Genomic DNA, 24,945 nt, shown 5'->3' on the forward strand with positions numbered 1-24,945 from the left:
ATTCTTGCCTGGAAAATTCCATGGACAGAGGAACCTGGTGGGCCCCAGTCCATGGAATCACAAAGAGTTGGGCACAGCTGAGCCACTAAGCACATTCCTGTGCCTCAGATTATTCTCCTGTAAGATTCAGTGATTGATCTTAAAAGCTATAACTATGTTTCTTTTAATGCTAATACTGTTTGATTATGGTCATTGTCCTCTAGGACCTCTGTATTTAAACTGTGGTCTACAGACCAGCAGCAGCAGCATTACTTGGGAACTTGTTAGAAAGACCCCAGTCCAGTCCTGAGTCAGAATCATCATTTTAACAAGATCTCAAGATTTGCAGGAACTTTGAGGAGCAGTGGACTAAGGTATTGTTTCCCATGCTCCTTTCCTTCAGAGTAGGCCGGGGGTGGAAATTCTCAGATGGACCAGCTATACTGACAGAGCCAAGCAGGGGATCTGCCACTCACAGCTTTCATCCCACCAGCCCCAGAGTGAGCAGACTGTCTTGTCACCCAGCTGCCTCATGTATCTGGAGGCAAGAAAATGTGTTCTCTTCAAAGACTTTGTTCAGCTTGATGATGCCATATTTCCAAGAGCAGCCAATGAAGGGAGCACCTGTACATGCAGAAGACATGGCAACTTGGGACCAACCCTCTTCATTGGAGAGACTTGACTTTCTCCCCAGCTTGTTGGCAAAAACTGCAGAGTTTGAAAATGCTAACTGGCAGGATGCAAAAGGTATTCTACATTATGAATTTGATAAGAATCACTTCTATATGTCTTTGAGTAGACATAAAATTTAATTCAATTGCTGGGATTAGTAAAACTATGGGTGAACATTTTCAACTAGCAGCTGTATGCATTTATTTCACTCCCTAGGATATTGTTCATCCTTTCAATAAAATCTTATTGAACAACAACCCCACATAAGCATAGTCCAAAGATTTGAAACAATAGGGTAGATATGCAATTATCTGATAAGAGAGACGAATGAAAAAGGGTGGTGACTATAATATAAAGTGATGAGCATCACTAGAGAGATATGGCCATTATGCTTTGGAAAATGATTATGATATCTGGAAATCTCAATAAAAATCTTAGGAAGTTAAAGTTTTCTAGATACTGTATGACTTAACAGGAAAAAATTCTACATATTCTAGATAGTACCTGATGCTCTGAAGCAAGATTTGGTAACTATGGCAAACTATGGTGATGTTGAGCCCATACATACTTTGTTTTCATAAATAAAATTTAATTGAAACACAGATATGTTCATTTGTTAATGTGCTGTCTGTGTCTAAGGTAATTGTGACTAAGATCATATGGCCTAAAAAGCCTAAAATAATTACTATTTGATTCTTTACAGAAAAAATTTGCCAATCCCTGGTCTATAAATGTAACCATATTAGAAGGTCACCATAACAAATACTTGTTAGAGACCAACTGCCCAGGATCATCAGGAAGAGCCCAAGAAGGAGGAATCTTTGACCACAGTTGAGTGTTTTGAAGAAACTGGTTTTGATTGCCTGCCTCTTTCTCAGCATGATTAAGATTTGTGCTCATCATTACCACAGAACCGATATCACAAAACCTTCTTGTATCTATCCAGGAGCAGTGCAGGTACTCATTTATGTATCAGGGAAAGCACTCAGCAGGACACCAGTCCTCTTCTCACTTAGAAACTTAGTAGTGACAGGCCTGAATCTTTCTTTGGTGACTTTGTGCAGCTTCGGGAAGACTCAGGCAGGCTACTTGCCTTTGGTATAGGGGCCTCTCATTCTAGGGCTTCTCTCGTAGCTCAGTTGGTAAAGAATCGGCCTGCAATGCAGGAAACCTGGTTCAGTCCCTGAGATGGGAAGATCCCCTGGAGAAGGAAATGGCAGCCCACTCCAGTATTCTTGCCTGGAGAATCCCATGGACAGAGGAGCCTGGCAGGCTTGCAACAGTCGGACACAACTTAGCGATTAAACCATCACCACCACATTCTAGGGGTGGTACAGTGGAGAGATGAACTACGGTGTGAAAATGCCTCCTCCTCTAAACAACAGCATTTCCCCAACACCAGCAGCACTATCACTTTATTTCCATTTATCAGGCAAACACTTGAAATTTAATTTCAGCCCCTTTACTAAGTGAAAAGCTTCCTCCAGCCTTTTCTCTGGTGACCAAAATAACAGAAACGCTTTTGTTTGTTTTCAGGGAGTACTAATTAGCAGCTCGCTCAAATATATGAAGTATTTTCCTCATTCATTTCTTGACAACTTGACCTCTTCCCCTCCAAACAGTTTCTGCCACCATTTCTGCTGCCTCATTTTTTTTGCTTTAGCAAAATGCAGAGGTTACACCCATTAGACTTCTAAAGACAGTAAGCATTGGTCCTCAGGTTCTAGAAATTGTCTTATATTTTTGACTTTTGACTCTATTCAATGGAACTTTAGCCTGGCACAGCCTCTCAAACCATAGAACTAGCTTTCTAGTTTGGAAGGACTTCACTTTACAGAGGGAAAGCCTTACACTGTCCTTAACTCCACTCATTGCTGGATTTGAACTTCTCAGAAGCCAGAGACAGATGTGACCATCAGGAACGCTTAGAAATTAAAAGTCTGGACATCAATGTGAACCACAGAAAGAATGGAGAGATACATAAGAGGCTACAACTTACGGTTGTGAGTCTGTAAGGGATCCAATCAGATATTTTATTTTCCCTCCTTCTTAGTTTTTTACTCTATCATAATAACAGCCGAGGTGTGTTTCCTCATACATATTACGCTGTTTCATCTCTCACTGGCCTTCATCAAGTTGTTTCAATCCATCCATCCATTAAGCTAGTAACCCCGTGTGCTATATACTCTAAAGACAACCTTACCATGTCTGAGGCACCGTGCCTCAGAAATGTATTGGCACATTTCTTTTGGAGAACTATCATATGAGATATATAGTCTAAGTATCTGCATTTTTCAGGTAAGGAAACCAAGACTCAGAGGCTAAGAAACCTGCCTAGAGTCATACAGCTGGTGGGTGCAGCACCCACTGGCTTCAGATCTCATTACTAATTATGCCCCTCAGCTTCCTCCCCATAGGCTCTAAAAATATAAAGTCTCCTGCATAGCAGACAGATTCTTTACCAGCTGAGCTACAAGGGAAGCCCAAGAATACTGGAATGGGTAGCCTATCCAGTTCTCCAGTGAATCTCCCAACCCAGGAATCGAACCAGAATCTCCTGCATTGCAGGCAGATTCTTTACAAACTGAGCTATGAAGGAAGCCCAAACATATAAAGAAGTTTTGTATATTCTCCTCATTCTAATAGAAGTCACAGTGGATGAGAAGGATCAAAAATGTTAAGTGAAAGTGAAATTCGCTCAGTAGTGTTCGACTCTTTGAGATCCTGTGGACTATACAGTCCATGGAATTCTCCAGGCCAGAATACTGGAGTGGGTAGCCTTTCTCTTCTCCAGGGGATCTTCCCAAAGCAGGGATGGAACCCAGGTCTCCCACACTGCAGGTGGGTTCTTTACCAACTGAGCCATGAGGAATGTATGACAGACAACAAAGGCATATATAGAAATGAGAGGAGGAGAGCTGGGAAGTAGGTGACACAAGAGGAGGTGAAAACAGAGAACTCAGGTCAGAGACACCCTGGAGAAAGGAATGTCTCTATTGAGTTTCTCAGGATGGTTAAGAATTGATCAAAGGGAGGTGGGGTGGAAGGAAGGCATTTAAGACAGAGGAAACCTGAAGCACATAGAACAAAAATAACACCTTGTAACAAATGAGAAGGTCAATACTGCCAGAAGGTAGAGTGCATTGAGTAAGGTAGGAAACAGAACTTTGAGATCACTGGGGGTGATTTCAGGAAGGTGTAGTGGGTCTTGCAAAGATGCTTTCATGGGGAGCCGTGAAAGGCTTTAGGCAAAGAAACTGATTTGAATTTCAGATAAATGACATTAAAATCTGGGGGAATGATGAGTTTGAGAAAGGGGGCTGCTATGGTTAGTGCAGATGTGAAGTGATAAAAGTAGGGTGAGCAATGAGGAAGCGGAGGCTATGGTGACAGGAAGGAGTCGGGAAGCTGTAAAATTTTCATCAGTCAAAGTCAGCAGGACTTGGAGACTAACTGGATGTGAGGTGAAGTGAGAGGAAAGGGGGTGATAAAAATGGGATTCTGTGTTCTGATTTGGGTGACTGGGCAGGTACTGGTACCAACGACTAATCTGTGAACTTTGGTGGGTAAACCAGATTGAGGTTTGAAGTGCTCTTGGAAATATCCAGAAGGATATGAGATACCTAAGTGGAGGTTAGAGAAAATGGCCTTGTAGGAAAGAGAGATTTAAGAACAAATAACATTCTGGTAACCACCCATGTGTGGGCAGTAATGGCCTAGGATAATCACCTTATAAATGAAGCCAAAGATAAAGGAGCCTGTGCAGGACTTAGAGAAGGAACAGGGCTGGTGGGAAGGAGGATGAACAAGAGCATTGTGTCATGGAAAGGAAAAAGGTAGTTTTTAGAAGGTGTATGTAGTAAGCACAGAAGAAAGTAGAGACGAAGGCTGTCCTGTATCTACCCACTGTTAACTGTTCCTCTCTCCCTTAACTAACTCCTCATCATGCATATTCTCCTGTGCATTTATAAAACTCAATTTAGAGGCATTGTCCCTTAGAGGTAGGCAAGCTTTCCACGTATCTAAGTTATAGGGGGTACTTTTCCATTTGATCTCTTGTCATTTCACTCATAGACCTGTATATTTACTTTCCTTCCTATGCTGAAGATCATTGTGGTAGACTAATTTGCCTTAAGGATTTCACTTCCTTTGGCAGTGCACTCTCACACTTAGACTTGACTCTGTCTTCAAGCATTTTATTCATGCCAATGAAATAGTGGTAAATGACGTAAGCAGAGTCTTGAAAAGTGCTTGTGCATTTTTACTTTCTCTTTTAGATTCCTGATACTACAAGTTGATAAGTCCAGGCTAACCTGCTGAAGGAAAAGAGATTGCTTGGAGCAGAACCAAGTTGTCCTAACTAAAGCTGTCTATACCATCCAGACCCTCGCTGGCCCAATAGCTGACTTCACAAGTACTGTTCTGGGGTGATTTGTTACACAGCAGTACCTGATATGATGAAAAATTATGTCCTATATAGCTTTTTATCTAGCATATTAACCAAGTGCTTAACATGTAGTGAGAGGTCTATAAATATATGTTGAACTGAAAAGCATAGAAGAAATGGAAGGAAAACTTCCAATCTATCGCAAAGCCCCTTTTCCCCCTTTTTTTTCTAAAAAACCCCCATGACTGCCCTAACTTTCTCACTCACTTTTACCTTTGAGATCTCAGGAGCTAAGACTGTAGGAACAGCTGTGGGAATTCCAGCAGGCACACTGTGGTTTGAAATCCACAGACAAGGGAGCATGGCTTCCTTCCTTGGCCTGCTGCCCCACGCACGGTGAGCAGAGCAGCCAAGCCAAAGTGGCAGCCGCAGTGTGGGAGCCCAACTCTGCTGCCATAAATTACCCAGAGGCAGGAAGGAGCAGTGAGAGTCAGCGGTTTCAACTACCTACTAGTTCATTTTTGTTCTTGTTTTTCAGTTAGCAATCTGTAAAATTTATTGCAAAATTAAGCTCCCTGCTCCAGAGTCAATAATATTCCTGGTGCCAGGTGGTGTAATAACTCACAAAAAGGGCAGGAGTTGGAGGAAGTGAGACTGATTTAAGAAGTCAACTTCCAAGCCCTACTTTCTGCTGCCTACTCCCTGCTGCTAAAGGTCAGGTAAGTAGAGGGCTAAGATTACAACCTCAGAACATCTTTGGAGGGCTAGAATTTCTATTGGGTTTGAAATCTAAAACAAAAACTGTTTCTTTTGCATGACGGATTCCTTTTATCCGTCCCACCTCTGTTTCCATTTTAGCATAAAAATAGAAAATTCAATTTCATATTTTGTTTCTGCCATCACAAGGAAGAGGTACTGTACAAAGCTTGGCCCTCTGCAAGCTTCCTATGGTGCTTTCTAATAACCTAACATCAGTCTGTCTGAACTGGAGGGGCTGTTGGCAATTGCTCTTACTGCAGTGACTTCATTTACAGAGGCAAATACCAAGTCTCAGGGTAATTAATAGTTGTTCAGGTCCTGCCCAGCTGAACAACCTGGGATTAGAAGTAAGATCTGATTCCCAGGTCATACACCAGCTGCTTCACTCAAGATTCTGCTACTGAATGGACTTCAATTGATCACTTCAGCCTTTCTTGAATATATATAGTTTCTTTAAAAATTGTCTCTTTCTGTGAAAAGATCACCACAAGAAGTCTAGTTATTATTATTGTTATCATAGTAAGTTATTGTTAAGTCCTATTATTTCTTATAGAGTATAAATTCTCTGTCTGATTATTTAAAAGGACCATACAGTCACATTTTCATTACAGCTGCATTGTGCCAGATGTTATCATTAATTTGCTCTTAGTTAATTGTCTTTACAAAATAACTCTCTGAAAGACAATGATTGAAAGGCTATATTTGGTTATTCCACATGGTCTCTTCCTTGAAATGTCTACAAAATCATTTTTGCAATCTGTGGAGTAAATTTAATGTTTCTTGAGGGACATTTAGCAATTGCGAATTAAGCTCTGCAAGTAAGTGTCTATGTATTTCTTGATCAGTACCCCATTTGCTCTTTTAGAAACTTTAGATGGAATTTGTTTCCTCAGCTTCTTGGTTCTTCCTTATTGGTTGTTGAAGCTTTAGCCACTGCTTGGTGTTGGCTATAGGCTTAGATTAGAAAGAATTGCTTTGATGTTTTTCAGTCAAGAAAAAATTTTACACCTCTCTGAGTATCCCTTGACTGCAGGTAAAGAATGTACCTCTCTGGAGAGATACCAATTACAGTTAATTGTATATAACCTGATTGATCCATGGAACACTTAGAGTTTCTAATTGAATTTGCTATTGTCTTCATAAAATGAAGATATCGTTTAGTTGCCAATTGTGAATTGAAGGGCCTGGCTGCATTCTCTATCTCAGCACAATGATACTGTCAATAGAATGATCTAAAGGAGGTTGTACAAATCTACCCTTGTCACAGAATTCCTGCTCTATTCCTCTTGTAAATCAAGGGTGGTTCAGGAGAGCTGTTTCCTGGCTTCTAGGAGGCAATGCTGGTTTCACCACTCAGGAGCTGATGTTTTCCCCAGTTCTTACATGGCAGGTAGGGATGAAAGGGGTCTATGAAACTTTTGTAACTTGACCTGGAACTGGGCAAGACTAACCTGGCTTTAAACTTCACCAAGACCTTGAAACTCAGCCAGAGATGATTAAAGCCCCTGAGTATGTGAGTCTTTTCAAGTACACTAATTGTGTTACGTTGTGGATGAAAACCATGAAAAATGGGTGTGTTGAAAGTCTCCAGCTTGGAATGCATTTTACTTCTAAGATGATTAAACATCTGTTTCATTCTGAGATTTGAGTAAAAACTCAAGTAAACGAACAGTTGGAAAACAAATTAAATAGGGATAGTCAAGTGGTCAATAGAATGGATGTACATTCTGGTGACATTTATTCTGATCTAGTTTAAACTCAAATGCCTATAGTGGGTATCATCTTTTCATTTCTAGGTACAAGAATGTTAAAAAAATAACTATTTCACTCTGCTGTACTCCTGAAACTAATGTAACACTTCACTTCAATTTTAAAAGCTGTTTTTTTTAAATGGATTTGATACTGCATTTTCAAGTGATTTCAAAATAGGAATTGAGGCAAAGAAATTTTTTTAAACTTACTTTCTTTTTGTGTATGTATGTATTGAACATTCTATGACCTCCATAGAAAGCACAATTAAAGATAAGGCTATCTATCATTCCCTTCATGAAATAGTGTTTGTACTCGATTGCATATCTTACCTCATCCACACTAACACCATTCATTCGCCCACCTACCAAGTGCCCTAGACATTAAATTATAGTCAGCCTTTCAGAGTCCATGCTACACAACAAAAAACAAAAAGAGAAAATAGAAGCATTTCCTCAACTGGACATTTTCCCCTCGATTTGTATAACAGCAGATTATCTGCAGGTGCAACTTGAGCAGATGAACAGGCCACAGATAATGTTGTGGTGAGGGTATGGACTCTGAAACTCGACTGCCCAATGTCAGATTCCTGCTCTGTCACTTATTAGCCGTATGACCTAAGGCAAATTATTTAAACTGCTTGAGCCCTGGTTGGCTCATCTACAAAGTGGGATAATTCCACCTATCTCAAGGAATGTGATCGAAACAAATCAGTCTACATAAAGTCCTTGAGATAGTGCTTGGGTGCTTTTACACTTATGTACACAATCTATACATTTATCTTACAATATCCTAAGTGTCTTAGGAATCTCCTTTTTGTGAATTCAAGTAGTCATGAAATAAATTGTTCTTTGGTTATACAAGATTTATCTAACTAAAATGCTCCAACTTGAGGTCATTTGGTACCCACATGCCACCCTCCCCTTGAGATCAAGGATAGTTTGCTTCTAGCTCAGGGCCCTTGTGCTTATAAAGCACAGATCGTGAAGCCCAAGCCCCAGAGTAACACTTGGGAGATTTTAAAATAGCTTTATTTTCTGCTTTTTCTCAAGCTGATGTAAACATGGTTATTATCATCACAAAGGAGAAGAAAGGCTGACATACCTGGTGGGACAGTTTTAGTTATGGAGTGAATGGGCGGCAACTGACTTTATCTGACTTGTCTCTCCAACATCTGCTCAGCTTTCCTATAACCCCATAAAATAGCATAGTTCTAGTTTTCTAGAGTTCTTCTCATTAGGAAAAGTTTTTAAAGATCCTTTTGGAAACTTGTTTGAAAACTTATGTTACTCGATGTGATGAGGTTTTCCTAGGGGTGGGGATTTTTCCAGAATAAGCCATAGATCAACAAGTATACAGTTTTCTCCCGTCCCCTTTATGATCCTGATGTGGATGAGCCATTTCTTAACTTGAAGTTTAAATAAGGTAGAAAAAAGAGGAAGGGAGGAAAAAAAAGTAAAGAAGATAAAATAATAGAATATAAAGAAAAGGAAGAAAATAAAAGAGCAAGTAAAGGAAAGAAGAGGAGAGAAGATGAAACAAAAGAAAGGAAAGAAAAACTAAGCCCCCAGATTTAAAGACACCCAACTACCCCAGCTCTACTCTCTCTCTCTAAGACAGGCGTACTTTGATTAAGATTCCTCTCTGTCAGACAGTTCAGTTCAGTTCAGTCCTCCGTCATGTCCAACTCTTTGCGACCCCACGGTCTCCAGTACACCAGGCTTCCCCTCCATCACCAGTTCCCGGAGCTTGCTCAAACTCATGTCCATCAAGTCAGTGATGCCATCCAGCCATCTCATCCTCTGTCGTCCCCTTCTCCTCCTGCCTTTAATCTTCCCCAACATCAGGGTCTTTTCAAATAAGTCAGTTCTTTGCATCAGGTGGACAAAGTATTGGAGCTTTAGCTTCAACATCAGTCCTTTCAATGAATATTCGGAAATGATTTGCTTTAGGATTGACTGGTTGGATCTCCTTGCAGTCCAAGGGACTCTCAAGAGTCTTCTCCAACACCACAATTCAAAAGCATCAATTCTCTGGTGCTCAGCTTTCTTTATGGTCCAACTCTCACATTCATACATGACTACTGGAAAAACCATAGCTTTGACTAGAGGGACCTTTGTTGGCAAAGTAATGTTTCTGCTTTTAAATATGATATCTAGGTTGGTCATAACTTTTCTTCCAAGGAGTAAGCATCTTTTAATTTCATGGCTGCAGTCACCATCTGCAGTGATTTTGGAGCCCAAGAAAATAAAGTCTGTCACTGTTTCCATTTTTCCCCATCTATTTGCCATGAAGTGATGGGACTGGATGCCATAATCTTCATTTTTTGAATGTTGAGTTTTAAGCCAACTTTTTCACTCTTCTCTTTCACTTTCATCAAAAGGCTCTTTATTTCCTCTTTGCTTTCTTCTGTAAGGGTAGTGTCATCTGTATATCTGAGGTTATTGATATTTTTCTTGGCAATCCTGATTCCAGCTTGTGCTTCATCCAGCCTGGCATTTTTCATGATGTATTCTGCATATAAGTTAAATAATCGGGGTAACAATATACAGCCTTGATGTACTCCTTTCCCAGTCTGGAACCAGTCTGTTGTCCATGTCTGGTTCTAACTGTTGTTCTTGAGCTGCATACAGATTTCTCAGGAGGCAGGTAAGGTGGTCTGGTATTCCTCTGTCAGGCAACAGGGTGAATAAAGACACAGGTTTCCATGACATGGGACTTTTAATTTTTTAATAATGCAAAGTGGATGAATGATCTCTTAGCCTTTTTTTTTAAACATGTGAACCTCCAAATTTTGACCTAAAACATGGTTTTTTTCTTTCTGGATCATGGCTCCATTTGTGGCCCCTGTAATCTGAAATTTTCCTCTGTAAATTCAGTACTATTGTTTCTATCTTATTTCAATAACCTTTGGTAATTTCATCAATCTATTGAAATACTTGAAATATATGACAAAATATTAATAATTCAGAATAAGAACCTTTTATTCTTTGTTTTCTTTTCTTTATACAGTTTAAAGCTAGAAACTTCTCATCAAGAAGCCATCAAAGCATCGCTAGGCATGAGAGCCAGTTATTAGTAATGACGGTTCAGGAAGAGACCATTTACAGACACAAGATCAGAGAAGAATAGTGTGAGAATAAAGTATTTCATGAATTCATAGTGTCTTCCCCTCAAACAGATGTCCTCTCCAAAATGCCTGTCTTTCCCACCTGACTCTCCCCTGAACCTTGACGTTCTGAAAGATGCCACAACGTAAGGATCTAAAATACTCTAGATGTGGAACACATCTGCAGAAAGTCCTCTGGCTTTGTGCCTCAACACTGGGTGGGCCACTATGGAGTGACTGTACAATTTATCTTGAGACTAGGGCATTTCTGAAAGTGAAAGGGAGAGCTACCTATAATTATCCAGGACAGCATAAACTGAGATTATCTCACAGGAATGTGGCTGAATTATTAAGCATCTGGACAGTAAATTAAAAAAAAAAATGTGCTGAAAAGAAAGGAGGAAAATCAAAGAACTGTTTTCTTTCTCTAATGTTTAGAAACTATTCTGTAAACTTTGTATCTCTTGACTAATCATAGCAACTGTCTTAGATAGATGTCATTATTCCCATTTTATGTATGAGAAAACTGAGGCTCCAGAAAATATAGTCATTTGCCCAAGGCCACAATATATTATATGTTAGGGGTAGCATGGACTTTAGAGAGGTTAGAAATTATGAAAATAACTGGCCAAATGAATGAATGAATAAAATGATACAAAGCCCAACACATCTCATTCATAAGATGAAAAGAATCCTGTGTATATTATCATCAGGGTTTTTAGAACGTTGCCAATTTGAAAAATAGTCTTAGCTAATTTACACTTCCTGCAGCACTTTCTTTTACAGCATCATAATGGCAACCCACTCCAGTATTCTTGCCTGGAAAATCCCATGGAGGAACCTGGTTAGGCTACAGTCCATGGGGTTGCAAAGAGTCAGACACGACTGAGTGACTTCACTCACTCAAAGATAAAAATGATAAAGATAACAAAGATAAAATGGTTCTCTGAGGTGGCCTTACCAATAGCTGTGAATAGAAGAGAAGCAAAGGCAAAGAAGAAAAGGGAAGACATACCCATTTGAATGCAGAGTTCCAAAGAATAGCAAGGAGAGGTAAGAAAGCCTTCCTCTGCAATCAATACAAAGAAATAGAGGAAAACAATAGACTGGGAAAGACTAGAGATCTCTTCAAGAAAATTAGAGATACCAAGGGAACATTTCATACAAAGATAGGCACAATAAGGGACAGAAACCATTTGGACCTAACAGAAGCAGAAGATATGGCAAGAATACACAGAAGAACAATACAAAAAAGATCTTCATGACCCAGATAATCACGATGGTGTGATCACTCACCTACAGCCAGACATCCTGGAATGCAAAGTCACGTGGGCCTTAGGAAGCAGCATCACTAAGAACAAAGCTAGTGGAGGTGATGGGATTCCAGTTGAGCTATTTCAAATCCTGAAAGATGATGCTGTGAAAGTGCTGCACTCAATATGCCAGGAAATTTGGAAAACTTAGCAGTGGCCACAGGACTGGAAAAGGTCAGTTTTCATTCCAATCCCAAAGAAAGGCAATGCCAAAGAATGCTCAAACTACCACACAGTTGCACTCATCTCACACACTAGTAAAGTAATGCTCAAAGTTCTCCGACTCAGGCTTCAACAGTACGTGAATTGTGAACTTCCAGATGTTCAAGCTGAGTTCAGAAAAGGCAGAGGAACCAGAGATCAAATTGCTGACATCCATTGGATCACTGAAAAAGTAAGAGAGTTCCAGAAAAACATCTATTTCTGGTTTATTGACTATGCCAAAGCCTTTGACTGTGTGGATCACAATAAACTGTGGAAAATTCTGAAAGAGATGGGAATACCAGACCACCTGACCTGCCTTTTGAGAAATCTGTGTGCAGGTCAGGAAGCAACAGTTAGAACTGGACATGGAACAACAGACTGGTTCCAAATTGGGAAAGGAATTCATCAAGGCTGTGTATTATCAACCTTGCTTATTTAACTTCTATGCATAGTACATCATGAGAAATGCTGGGCTGGGTGAAGCACAAGCTGGAATCAAGATTGCTGGGAGAATACCAATAACCTCAGATGTACAGATGATACCATGTTTATGGCAGAAAGCGAAGAAGAACTAAAGAACCTCTTGATGAAAGTGAAAGAGGAGAGTAAAAAAGTTGGCTTAAAGCTCAACATTCAGAAAACGAAGATCATGGCATCTGGTCCCATGACTTCATGGCAAATAGATGGGAAAACACTGACAGACTTTATTTTTTGGGGCTCCAAAATCACTGCAGATGATGACTGCAGCCATGAAATTAAAAGACACTTATTCCTTGGAAGAAAAGCTATGACCAACCTAAACAGCGTATTTAAAAGTAGAGACATTACTTTGCCAACAAAGGTCAGTCTAGTCAAAGTTATGGTTTTTCCAGTAGTCATGTATGGATGTGAGAGTTGGACTATAAAGAAAGCTGAGCACTGAAGAATCGATGCTTTTGAATTGTGGTGTTGGAGAAAACTATTTGAGAGTCCCTTGGACTGCAAGGAGATCCAACCAGTCCATCTGAAAGGAGATCAGTCCTGAATATACATTGGAAGGACTGATTCTGAAGCTGAAACTCCAATCCTTTGGCCACCTGATGCGAAGAACTGACTCCTTTGAAAAGACCCTGATGCTGGGAGGGATTAAAGGTAGGAGGAGAAGGGGACAACAGAGGATGTGATGGTTGGATGGTATCACCGACTCAACGGACATGAATTGAGTAACCTCCAGGAGTCACAATGTACAGGGAGGCCTGGTGTGCTCCAGTCCATGGGGCGCAAAGAGTTGGACATGACTCAGCGACTGAACTAAACTGAAAGATAAAGTTCCAGCAAGTAAGAAAGCTCAGGAGCACTGCTGTGGATAACTTCTCCAAATAAGAAAATGTATGTAGCTTCCTAGTCATAGATTTGTCTAGCTGAAAGGAATTCTTACATTATTATTTAGTAATTTCACTTCTAATAATGTATTTTATGGAAATAGACCTGGGCTTGTACTCTTTGCGTGGGCCTGTCATTAGATGCTGGCTGTTCTGGGGAGGGTTTGAGACCCATAGCTGTAGGCTTTTACAGCCAAGTGCAATCCCCAGGCAGGGGCTCAGGTAGCTGTATGACCTTGAGCAAGTTACTTTAGCCTCTCTAGTTCTCTGCTTTCTTATGTTAAAATGGGGATTAGTAATAACCACCTTATTTACTATGCATGGTTATTGGGAGAAATCACTGAAATGCCACTGTGTCTCAAAACACAAAACATGAAATATGAGAGAAGTTCTGCTCAGTCCTACAGTCTTGAACAAATTTTGCCTTCTGGTTGGACAGTCAGTAAGAACATTATCTCTTTTTTTTAACTTTATTTATTTTTATTTATTTAATTTTTGGCTGCTCTGGGTTCCATTGCTTTGCAAGGGCTTTCTCTAGTTGTGGAGAGCAAGGGCTACTCTTTGTTGTGGGCGCACCGTGCAATGGTTTCTCCTGTTGCAGGGCATGGGCTCTAGGTGGGTGGGCTTTAGCAGTTGCAGCTTATGGGCTTAATTGCTCCATGGTATGTGGGATCTTCCTGGATCAGGGATCGAACATGTGTCCTCTGTACTGGCAGGTAGATTCTTATCCACTGTACCACCTGGGAAGTCCTGGGCGTGATCTTTTTAAAGGAGGTCCTTCAGTAACCACGCTTTGGCTTTGGAGAGATTCATAAATATAGAACATGTTGATCACATTTCTTTTCTTTAGTGTGGGACATTACCTTTAAAAGAATAAATATGATGGTTAATTCCTATCCATCTTACACTGGGTGTAGCAAACAGATTCTAAAATGGTCTCAAATTATCTCCATTCCCTCTTCATGGGATATTTAATTTCCTCTCCTTGAATATAGGCAGAAACTGGGATTTGCTCATAACCAATAGAATATGGCAAAGAGGATGATTCATCACTTATGTGATTGTGTTACTTAAAATCATAACTTTTGCCTTGTTTGCAGACTTTCCCCATTAACTCTCTTCCTTGCTGACCTCATGAAGTCAGCTGCCCTGTTGGAAAAGGCCACATAGCAAGGAACCAAGGACAGACACTGTGTAATAGCCAGCAAGAAACAGAGGCCCTCAGTTTGATAGCCCACAAGGAACAGAAGGTGGTTCTGTCAACAACCATGTGAGTTTAGAAGCAGTTCCTTCCCCAGCTGAACCTCTGTGAGGTACAGCCACAGCTGCCGCTGACTGCAGCCTTGCAGAGAACCCACTTAGGCTCTGGACTTCTGACCATCAGAAACTGAGATAATAAATATGTGTTTTTCAAAGTTGTTGTTTTGTGATAATATAGTTACATAGCAATAGATGACTAGGTAATACTTACACACAAGGTAATAAAGTTATATACTTTCAAAGACATATATTCCTGAACTATTTCTCAGAAATGGGCATTTTATAAACTAAGCCAATTATTTATTCACTCTCAAATTGTGCCCACATCACTGACCAGTACTCTCACCAGTACACCAATCAACACAATAGGGTTCACTCCAAGAGTTCCAGGAAAAGCTGCAATGAACTCAAACCTGGGGGTGGATTCCATATTCAGTCCTTATCAGTTATGTAACCCTGAGAGAGCCATATAACCTTTCTGGGCTACAGCTCCCTCATATTTACAGTGAGATAATGTTTCCTTTACAGGATTTTGTGAGAATTAAACACGCTGATGGAATTTAACTGAACTGACGTGAACTCAATAGGCAATGCAGAGGAACAGCATATCACGAAACTGAGAGAAAGTAACTTCAGTAGAGGAGGATATGAAATTTGGGGCCCACTCAGCCTTCTGAAAGGTTTACAGTGATGTCCATGTTAGTGGTTTCAGTATGCACATTGAATAAAATGTGCTTTTATCTATTTAACAAATATTAAGCACCCATTATATATCAGTCACACACTGTGATGTTAAAGGTTCGTTGAAGTTCAACAGATTTAAATTCAGGGACAGGTTTTCATTAGCTCTGGTTTCATGAGATTATTTCTTTTCAGTCAGGATTGTTGAAGTAGGATGGTATACTATTCAGCAATATAAAGAAAAAACCAGTGATAGATGAAATAACTTGGATGAGACACAAATCACTGTGTGATTTTGAATGAAAGAAACCACACAAACACCCTCCTTATTGTATGATTCCATCCACATAAAAATCTATAAAGTACAAATTGAGAGTGGTTACCTGGGAATGAGAGCAAATTAAGAGATGAATTGAACTGGGTTTGAAGAAATTCTAGAAAGCAGTAGAAATATTTGGTATTTTGATTGATTGTGGTAATGGCTTCTTAGATGTAGAAATATATCAAAGTTCATCAGATAATACACTTCACAGGCATGCCTTGATTTATTTGTTTTGCTTTATTATGTTTCACATGTGTGCTGTGCTCAGTCATTCAATTATGTCTGATTCTTTGTGGCCCCATGGACTGTAGCCCAGCAGGCTCCTCTGTCCGTGGAATTTTCCAGGCAAGAATACTAGAGCAGGCTGCCATTTCCTACGCCAGAGGATCTTCCTCACCCAGGGATCAAACCTGAGACTCTTGCATCTCCCGCATTGGCAGGCAGCGATTTTACCACTGGTGCTGCCTAGGAAACCCATTACAATTCGTATTGGGTGTGTGTGTGGGGGTGTGTTTTTTTTTACTGTATATAGGTTTGCAGTAACCCTTCATCAAGCAAAACTATTGGCACTATTTTTCCAACAGCATTTGCTCACTTCAAGTCTGTGTGTCACATTTTGGTAACATGTGTCTTCTTGTCACATTGTGGTAATTCTTAATTCATTTATGAATGAATTCTTCCATTCATTTTGATAATTCTTGCAATATTTCAAATTTTTTCATGATTATTTTATTTGCTATGGTAATCTGTGATTAATGATATCTGGTGTTCCTACTGTAATTATTTCTGGGCACCAGGAGTCATATCCATTTAAGACAGTAAACGTAGTTGATAAATGTTGTATTTGTTCAGACTGGCTGCTTCCTATCTCTCTTCCTCTCCTCAGGCCTCCTTATCGCCGGAGACACAACAATACTGAAATTAGACCAATTAATAATACTACAATGACTTTTAAGTGTTCCAGTGAAAGGAAGAGCAGTACATCTCTCACTTTAAGTCAAAAGCTACAGATAATTAAGATTAGTGAGGAAGACAAGTCGATATCAACGACTAGGCCTCTTGCACCAGTTAGCCAAGTTGTGAAAACAAAGGAAAAGTTCTTGTAGGAAATAAACAGTGCTACTCCAATGAACACATAAATGATAAGAAAGGGAAACATCTTACTACTGATATGGCAGAACATTTTAGAGATCTCAATATAAAATCAAGGTGGCAAGAATACACAGAAGAACAATACAAAATAGATCTTCACCACCCAGATAATCATGATGGTGTGATCACTGACCTAGAGCCAGACATCCTGGAATGTGAAGTCAAGTGGGCCTTAGGAAGCATCACTAAGAACAAAGCTAGTGGAAGTGATGGGATTCCAGTTGAGCTATTTCAAATTCTAAAAGATGATGCTGTGAAAGTGCTGCACTCAATATGCCAGGAAATTTGGAAAACTCAGCAGTGGCCACAGGACTGGAAAAGGTCAGTTTTCATTCCAATCCCAAAGAAAGGCAATGCCAAAGAATGCTCAAACTACCACACCATTGTGCTCATCTCACACACTAGTAAAGTAATGCTCAAAGTTCTCCGACTCAGGCTTCAACAGTACATGAATTGTGAACTTCCAGATGTTCAAGCTGAGTTCAGAAAAGGCAGAGGAACCAGAGATTAAATTGCTGACATCCATTGGATCACCGAAAAAGCAAGAGAGTTCCAGAAAAACATCTATTTCTGGTTTATTGACTATGCCAAAGCCTTTGACTGTGTGGATCACAACAAACTGGAAAATTCTGAAAGAGATGGGAATACCAGATCACCTGACCTGCCTCCTGAGAAATCTGTATGCAGGTCAGGAAGCAACAGTTAGAACTGGTCATGGAACTACAGACTGGTTCCAAATCGAGAAAGGAATACATCAAGGCTGTGTATTGTCACCCTGCTTATTTAACTTCTATGCAGAGTACATCATGAGAAACGCTGGGCTGGGTGAAGCACAAGCTGGAATCAGGATTGATGGGAGAAATATCAATAACATCAGATATGCAGATTACACCATGTTTATGGCAGAAAGTGAAGAAGAACTAAAGAGCCTCTGCAGATGGTAACTGAAGCCAAGAAATTAAAAGATACTTGCTCCTTGGAAGAAGAATTATGACCAATCTAGACAGCATATTAAAAAGCAGAAACATTGCTTTGCCAACAAAGGTCTGTCTACTCAAAGCTATGGTTTTTCCAGTAGTCATGTATGGATGTGAGAGTTGAATTATAAAGAAAGCTGAGTGCCGAAGAATTGGTGCTTTTGAACTGTGGTGTTGGAAATGACTCTTGAGAGTCCCTTGGACTGCAAGGAGATCAAACTAGTCCATCCTAAAGGAAATATTCAGTACTGATTTCCTGAATATTCATTGGAAGAACTGATTCTGAAACTGAAACCCCAGTCCTTTGGCCACCTAATGCGAAGAACGGACTCATTTGAAAAGACCCTGATGTTGGGAAAGATTGGGGGCAGGAGGAGAAGGGGATGACAGAGGATGAGATGGTTGGATGGCATCACCGACTCAATGGACATGAGTTTGAGTAAACTCTGGGAGATGGTGATGGACAGGGAGGCCTGGTGTGCTGCAGTACATGGAGTTGCAAAGAGTCGGACATGACTGAGCTACTGACCTGACCGACAACATTCCCTTAAGCGAAAACCTAATCCAGAGCAAAGCTTTTCAATTCTTTGAAGATTGAGTAAGATGAGGAAACTGCAGAAGAAAAGTTCAAAACTAGCAGGGGTTGGTTTGTGAAGTTTAAGGAAAGAAGCCTTTTCCGTAATATAAAAGTGCAAGGTAAAGCAGCAAGGGCTGATGTAGAAGCCACAGCAAGTTATCCAGAGGATGCAGCTAAGATAAATAATGAAGGTAGTTACACTAAACAACAGATTTTTAATTTAAATAAAACAATCTTCTATTGGAAGAAGATGGAAGGTAGAACTTCCACCGCTAAAGAGAAGTCAATCCTGGCCTCAAACGTTCAAAAGACAAGCTGACTCTTTTGTTAGGGGCTAATGCAATAGTGCAGAGAAGGCAATGGCACCCCACTCCAGTACTTTTGCCTAGAAAATCCCATGGACGGAGGAGCCTGGTAGGCTGCAGTCCATGGGGTCGCTAAGGGTCAGACACGACTGAGCCACTTCCCTTTCACTTTTCACTTTCATGCATTGGAGAAGGAAATGGCAACCCACTCCAGTGTTCTTGCCTGGAGAATCCCAGGGACATCAGGGCCTGGTGGGCTGCCGTCTATGGGGTCACACAGAGTCGGACACGACTGAATCGACTTAGCAGCAGCAGCAGCAATGCAATAGTGACTTTAAGCTGAAGCCAGTGCTCATTTAACATTTTGCAAGTCCAAGTCCTTTAAAAATTACGCTAAATTGATTCTGCCTGTTTTCTATGAATGGAACAACAAAGCCTGATGACAGCACATCTGTTTACAACATGTTTTGCTGAATACTTCAAGCCCACTGTTGAGACCTATTCCTCAGGAAATAAAAAAGTTTCCTTTAAAAATAGTACCGCTCACTGACAATGCACTTGGTCACCCAAGAACTCTGATGGTCTGTACAATGAGATTCATGTTTTTTCATATCTGTTAACACAGCATCCATTCCACAGTAAGTGGATCAAGGAGTCATTTCAACTTTCAAGTTTTATTAAGTGTTTTTTGTAGGCTATGAAATTTGGAAGAAGTTGATTCCATGCCCCATAGATGACATGGATGACTGTGGGCTTCAGGACTTCAGTGAAGGAAGTCACTGCAGATGTGCTAGAAATGGCAAAAGAACTAGAATTAGAAGTAGAACCTGAAGATGTGATTGAACTGCTGCAATCTCATGATGAAGCTTGAATGAATGAGTAGCTTCTTGTGGATGAGCAACAAAAGTGGTTTCATAAGATGGAATCTACTCCTGTTGAGGATGCTGTGAAGATTGTTGAAGTGACAACAAAGGATTCAGAATATTACATACATGTATCTAATAAAGCAGCAACAGGGTTTGGGAGTACTGACCAATTTTTAAGAAGTTCTACTGTGTGTAAAGGGCTGTCAAAGAGTGTTGCTTGCTACAGAGAAATCGCTGGTTAAAGGAAGAGTCAATTCATGCGGCAAACTTCATTGTCTTATTTTAAGGAGTTGCTTCATCTACCCCAGCCTTCAGCAACCACCAGTCCTAATCAGTCAGCAGTTATCCATGTCAAAGCATGATCCTCCACCATCAAAAAAATTACAACTCACTGAAGGCTCAGATGGTGGTTAGCATCTTTTTTAGCAATAGAGTTGGGCTTCCCTGATAACTCAGTTGATAAAGACTCTGCCTGCAATGTGGGAGACCTGAGTTCGATCCCTGGGTTGAGGAGATCCCCTGGAGAAGGGAAAGGCTACCCACTCCAGTATTCTGGCCTGGAGAATCCCATGGATACAGTCCATGGGGTCTCAAAGAATTGGACATGACTGAACGACTTTCACTGAGCATTAGAGTATTTTTTTTTGCATTAGAGTATTTTTAAGTTAAGGTATGTACACTTGTTTAGACCTAATGGCCTACTGTACATTAACAGACCACAGTATAAACTTTTATATGCATTGGGAGATGAAGAAGCCCATGGACAGAAGAGCCTGGCAGGCTACAGTCTGTAGGGTGGCAAAGAGTCTGACATGACTGAAGCAACTTAGCATGCATGCATGCATGCATGCATTGGGAAACAAAAAAAATTGTGTGACTTGCTTTACTGCAATATACACTTTATTTTAGAAGTCTGGAATGGAACTCACAATATCTCAGAAGTATGCCTGTATATATGTGGTTTATTGTAATCAATTGTTGTTCAGTCGCTCAGTCAGGTCCGACTATCTGTGACCTCTTGGACTGCAGCATGCCAGGCGTCCCTGTCCTTCACTAACTCCTGGAACTAGCTCAAACTCATGTCCATTGAGTCGATGAATCCATCCAACCATCTCATCCTCTGTTGCCCTCTTCTCCTCCTGCCTTCAATCTTTCCCAGCATCAATAATATCTTGATAAATTAAAAAAAAAACTAGATCATTTTAGGAATAGGTGGAATAAAGTTCATTAAGTTAACTCATATATTCAGTTCAGTTCAGTTCAGTCGCTCAGTCGTGTCCGACTCTTTGCGACCCCATGAATCGCAGCACGCCAGGCCTCCCTGTCCATCACCAACTCCCGGAGTTCACCCAGACTCATGTCCATCGAGTCAGTGATGCCATCCAGCCATCTCATCCTCTGTCGTCCCCTTCTCCTCCTGCCCCCAATCCCTCCCAGCATCAGAGTCTTTTCCAATGAGTCAACTCTTCGCATGAGGTGGCCAAAGTACTGGAGTTTCAGCTTTAGCATCATTCCTTCCAAAGAAATCCCAGGGCTGATCTCCTTCAGAATGGACTGGTTGGATCTCCTTGCAGTCCAAGGGACTCTCAAGAGTCTTCTCCAACACCACAGTTCACAAGCATCAATTCTTTGGCGCTCAGCCTTCTTCACAGTCCAACTCTCACATCCATACATGACCACAGGAAAAACCATAGCCTTGACTAGATGGACCTTAGTTGGCAAAGTAATGTCTCTGGTTTTGAATATGCTATCTAGGTTTGTCATAACTTTCCTTCCAAGGAGTAAGTGTCTTTTAATTTCATGGCTGCAGTCACCATCTGCAGTGATTTTGGAGCCCCCAAAAATAAAGTCTGACACTGTTTCCACTGTTTCCCCATCTATTTCCCATGAAGTGATGGGACCAGATGCCATGATCTTAGTTTTCTGAATGTTGAGCTTTAAGCCAACTTTTTCACTCTCCACTTTCACTTTCATCAAGAGGCTTTTTAGTTCCTCTTCACTTTCTGCCATAAGGGTGGTGTCATCTGCATATCTGAGGTTATTGATATTTCTCCCGGCCTACACCCAATTTTATCTAATATCCCTTTATAGTGGAATTTCAGCATAATCTAGGGCAAGAGATGAAAATACAATATCTGTTTTTGAGTGAAAATTACTATAAACTACTAAGGGATTTGTTATGAACATATTGTGCAAAGTGAAGTCTTGTTACTGGAAAGAAATGTTTCTCATAGACATTTAAAATATTTCTCTTGATTTTAGGAAATGAAATGTTTTGCCATCAGACTTTGGTGACTGAATGGATCCTGGATTAATTATAAACCAATTTAAATCTATGTACCATGATTTTTCTTGGAAATTTGTGGTTAAAAAAAAAAAAACACAGAAATGAATACCATTTTATGTCCCACTAAGGAAAATCCTTTGTCTAAACATAATCTGAGTTACAATTGGGATCAAGTAGATTTGTGAACATCTGAGTGGACCTAACAAAGGCAAAGAATTTAAATTTTTAATACTATTCACTCACATATTTTGAATATATTTATATTTTTGATTCCTTTTTTTGTTTTAGCTTTGCACGTGTAATATTTTATAGAAAGTTTTTTCAATAGAGAAATAACCCATCTGATGTGAATACTTGATTTCAGAAAAGAAATCATCTAAATAACTTAGAAATAATCATTGCTCATTACCCATGTCATTCACAAAGGCTTATTTTTTCCCTTCTATTTTTCTGTCATGATTTCCATTTCTTTATCCTTCCTTTTATGTTATGGGAGAATATCTCAGGTTTATGTTCTAACTTGGTCAATTGATTTTCCATGATTCCAACCAACTCTTGACTGTTTCCAATGACTTTTTCTGATCCCGAATAGCTCTCTACTGTCTTCTGAGTGATACCTTTCATAATTACTGATTCTTGCCTAATGGATATATTGCTCTTAGAGAAACAGTTAGATTACAAGTTCATGACCTTTTAGATTTTCTCCTTTTTTTACTTTATGGTTGATAAAGTGATCATTATTCAGTTATCTCAGGTCAATCTTTTCCATCTAGGTCTGATTTATTTATTTTCATTCTGTTCAATGAATGTTGTTCTATAAATGCTGTTCAATTGCCCAGTTTTTATTTTCTTTTATCTTGTTTTCCTTTCTGTTCAGTTCAGTTGCTCAATCATGTCCGACTCTTTGTGACCCCATGGACTGCAGCATGCCGGCCTCCCTCTCCCTCACCGTACATGCTCTATGAATGTATCATAACATATTTTTCCATTTTACTATCAGTGGATCTTTGAATTTCTTCTAGTTTGGGACTATTACGGCTATTATGTTTATTCAGGTTCACACAAGCTATCTTATTTTGGTTACATCAAAAGGAGTAGAATTGTGGGGTCATGTATATGCACATTTTCAGTTAGATGTTTTGCAAAACTTTTGTGCCAATTTATGTTCTCTCCAGTCAATGTGTGTCTTTAATTGTCAGACTCTGTAGCAGACATTGCTGATGTCCCACCCATATACTTTGGCACTCAAAACTTTCATGCATGATCAAATCTGGGGCTTTCAATTCTAAACACCTGCAACTCTTTTCCTGGCAACTCTTCTCCTGAGGGTTTTTTTTTTTAACTGCCAGAATCCACGTAGGTCCCCAGTGGAGCTGCCTGGAAGGAAATGCCAAACACCCAAAAGTTAACCATCTCTCCACTTATTTCTGGAAGTTTCCCTTAACAAATCCTCACCAAAGCTCCCTTAATAATACTTTTTTGATTTTCTTCTCTTCCTTTTCTGATTGTCTATATTAATATGTCTTAGAACCAACTCCCATGTAAACTACTTGCACTTGAATCCTTTACAGACACTTCTCAATATTTATGAAATATTTGAGCCTCCCTGTGGCCTCACTCTAAACACTTTTCACACTGTCTTCCATGAAGAATGTAAGTTCAGTGAGGGAAGGGAATTTATGTTTCCTTCCCAGCTCTGTCCCTAGTGTCAAGAAAAGTGCCTGGCACGTAGAAGGTGCTCAGTATTTCCTAGAGGAGGGACTGTCTCCTGCAGAATCAGAAAGCTAAAGGCACTGTGATGAAAAGTAAAGCAGGGAAGGGTGATTGTGAATACATGGAAGTGAGAATATTGGAGTGTCTCAAAGAATATTTCTGAGGAAGAACATTTGACCCCAGTGAAGTTTAGGCGTGAGCTGTGCAGATATCTGGGAAGAGAGAATTCCAAAAGCTAGGAGGAGCATGTGCAAAGCCTCTGAAATGGAAACATGCTTGAAATATGCAAAGATAAGCTCATGGAATCATATGGCTAGAGGAGAACAAGGAGAGAGTAAGATCAAATGAGGAAGGAGAAGCAGACAGTGATAAATACAAAATGAATGCAGGAATCCATGAATGCATAAAACCATGAGATAGATATCTGAATGTGTGTGAGCAGAAGGGTACAGGGAAAAGATCACAGATTTGAGTTAGATAGACGTAGATCTTGTGAAAAAATTTCCTGATTTGTAATTTGAGAATATTATGCTTAACGTAGAGGGGTTGAGGATTAAAGGAAAAGAACTGAGCAAATTGCCTCATCAGAATTAGCTCTCAATTAGAAATTTTTAGTAGTATTAGTGGTAGCAATAGTTGAAGTAGAAGCAGTGGTTCTAGTGCAGAAGCAGTATTAAAGTCCTCTCCTAATTGTGGCAGCAATAATTTAATTTTCCCAAGCAAAGGGAGGGTAAAGGGCAGCTACTGAGAGCAACTAATATTTGAATTTACTTAGAATGAATGCAAAAAAATTATGAAAATATATCAGCCAAAATAAGATGAGTGGCATTATAGTTAAATTTTGCCTATTGTAAATAACTAAAGTTGTTTCTGTTTTCCTAACTGGATGTTACTGAGTGACTTTGATACAATGAGCATGTCTGAGATGTGTCAAATATATTTCCTCATGTTGGAATCTTACTTTCAACATAATGATTTACTTAATACACAAAGTTTACAACAGAAAATTTATAAACTGGTAAGTAAATTGTAATATAAAGTCAAGAAATATTAAAAAATGTTTGATTACAGCAAGCTCAAATATTTTATATAAGTGGTTCAGAAAATTAGGAAACTTTCTTTCCTAATCACTGTTCTCCTGTCTGCCTCCTACTACATCCACTCTAGCTATTGGATTTTATTAATATTTCACTCAAAGCAATGCCTTTCCATTGCACACATTTTATTGACTTTGTTAAAGTGGGTGTTACCTGGTGGTTCTGAATGCTTACC

The sequence above is a fragment of the Bos mutus genome, chromosome 13 (assembly GCF_027580195.1).
Source record: "Bos mutus isolate GX-2022 chromosome 13, NWIPB_WYAK_1.1, whole genome shotgun sequence".
Classification (NCBI taxonomy): domain Eukaryota; kingdom Metazoa; phylum Chordata; class Mammalia; order Artiodactyla; family Bovidae; genus Bos; species Bos mutus.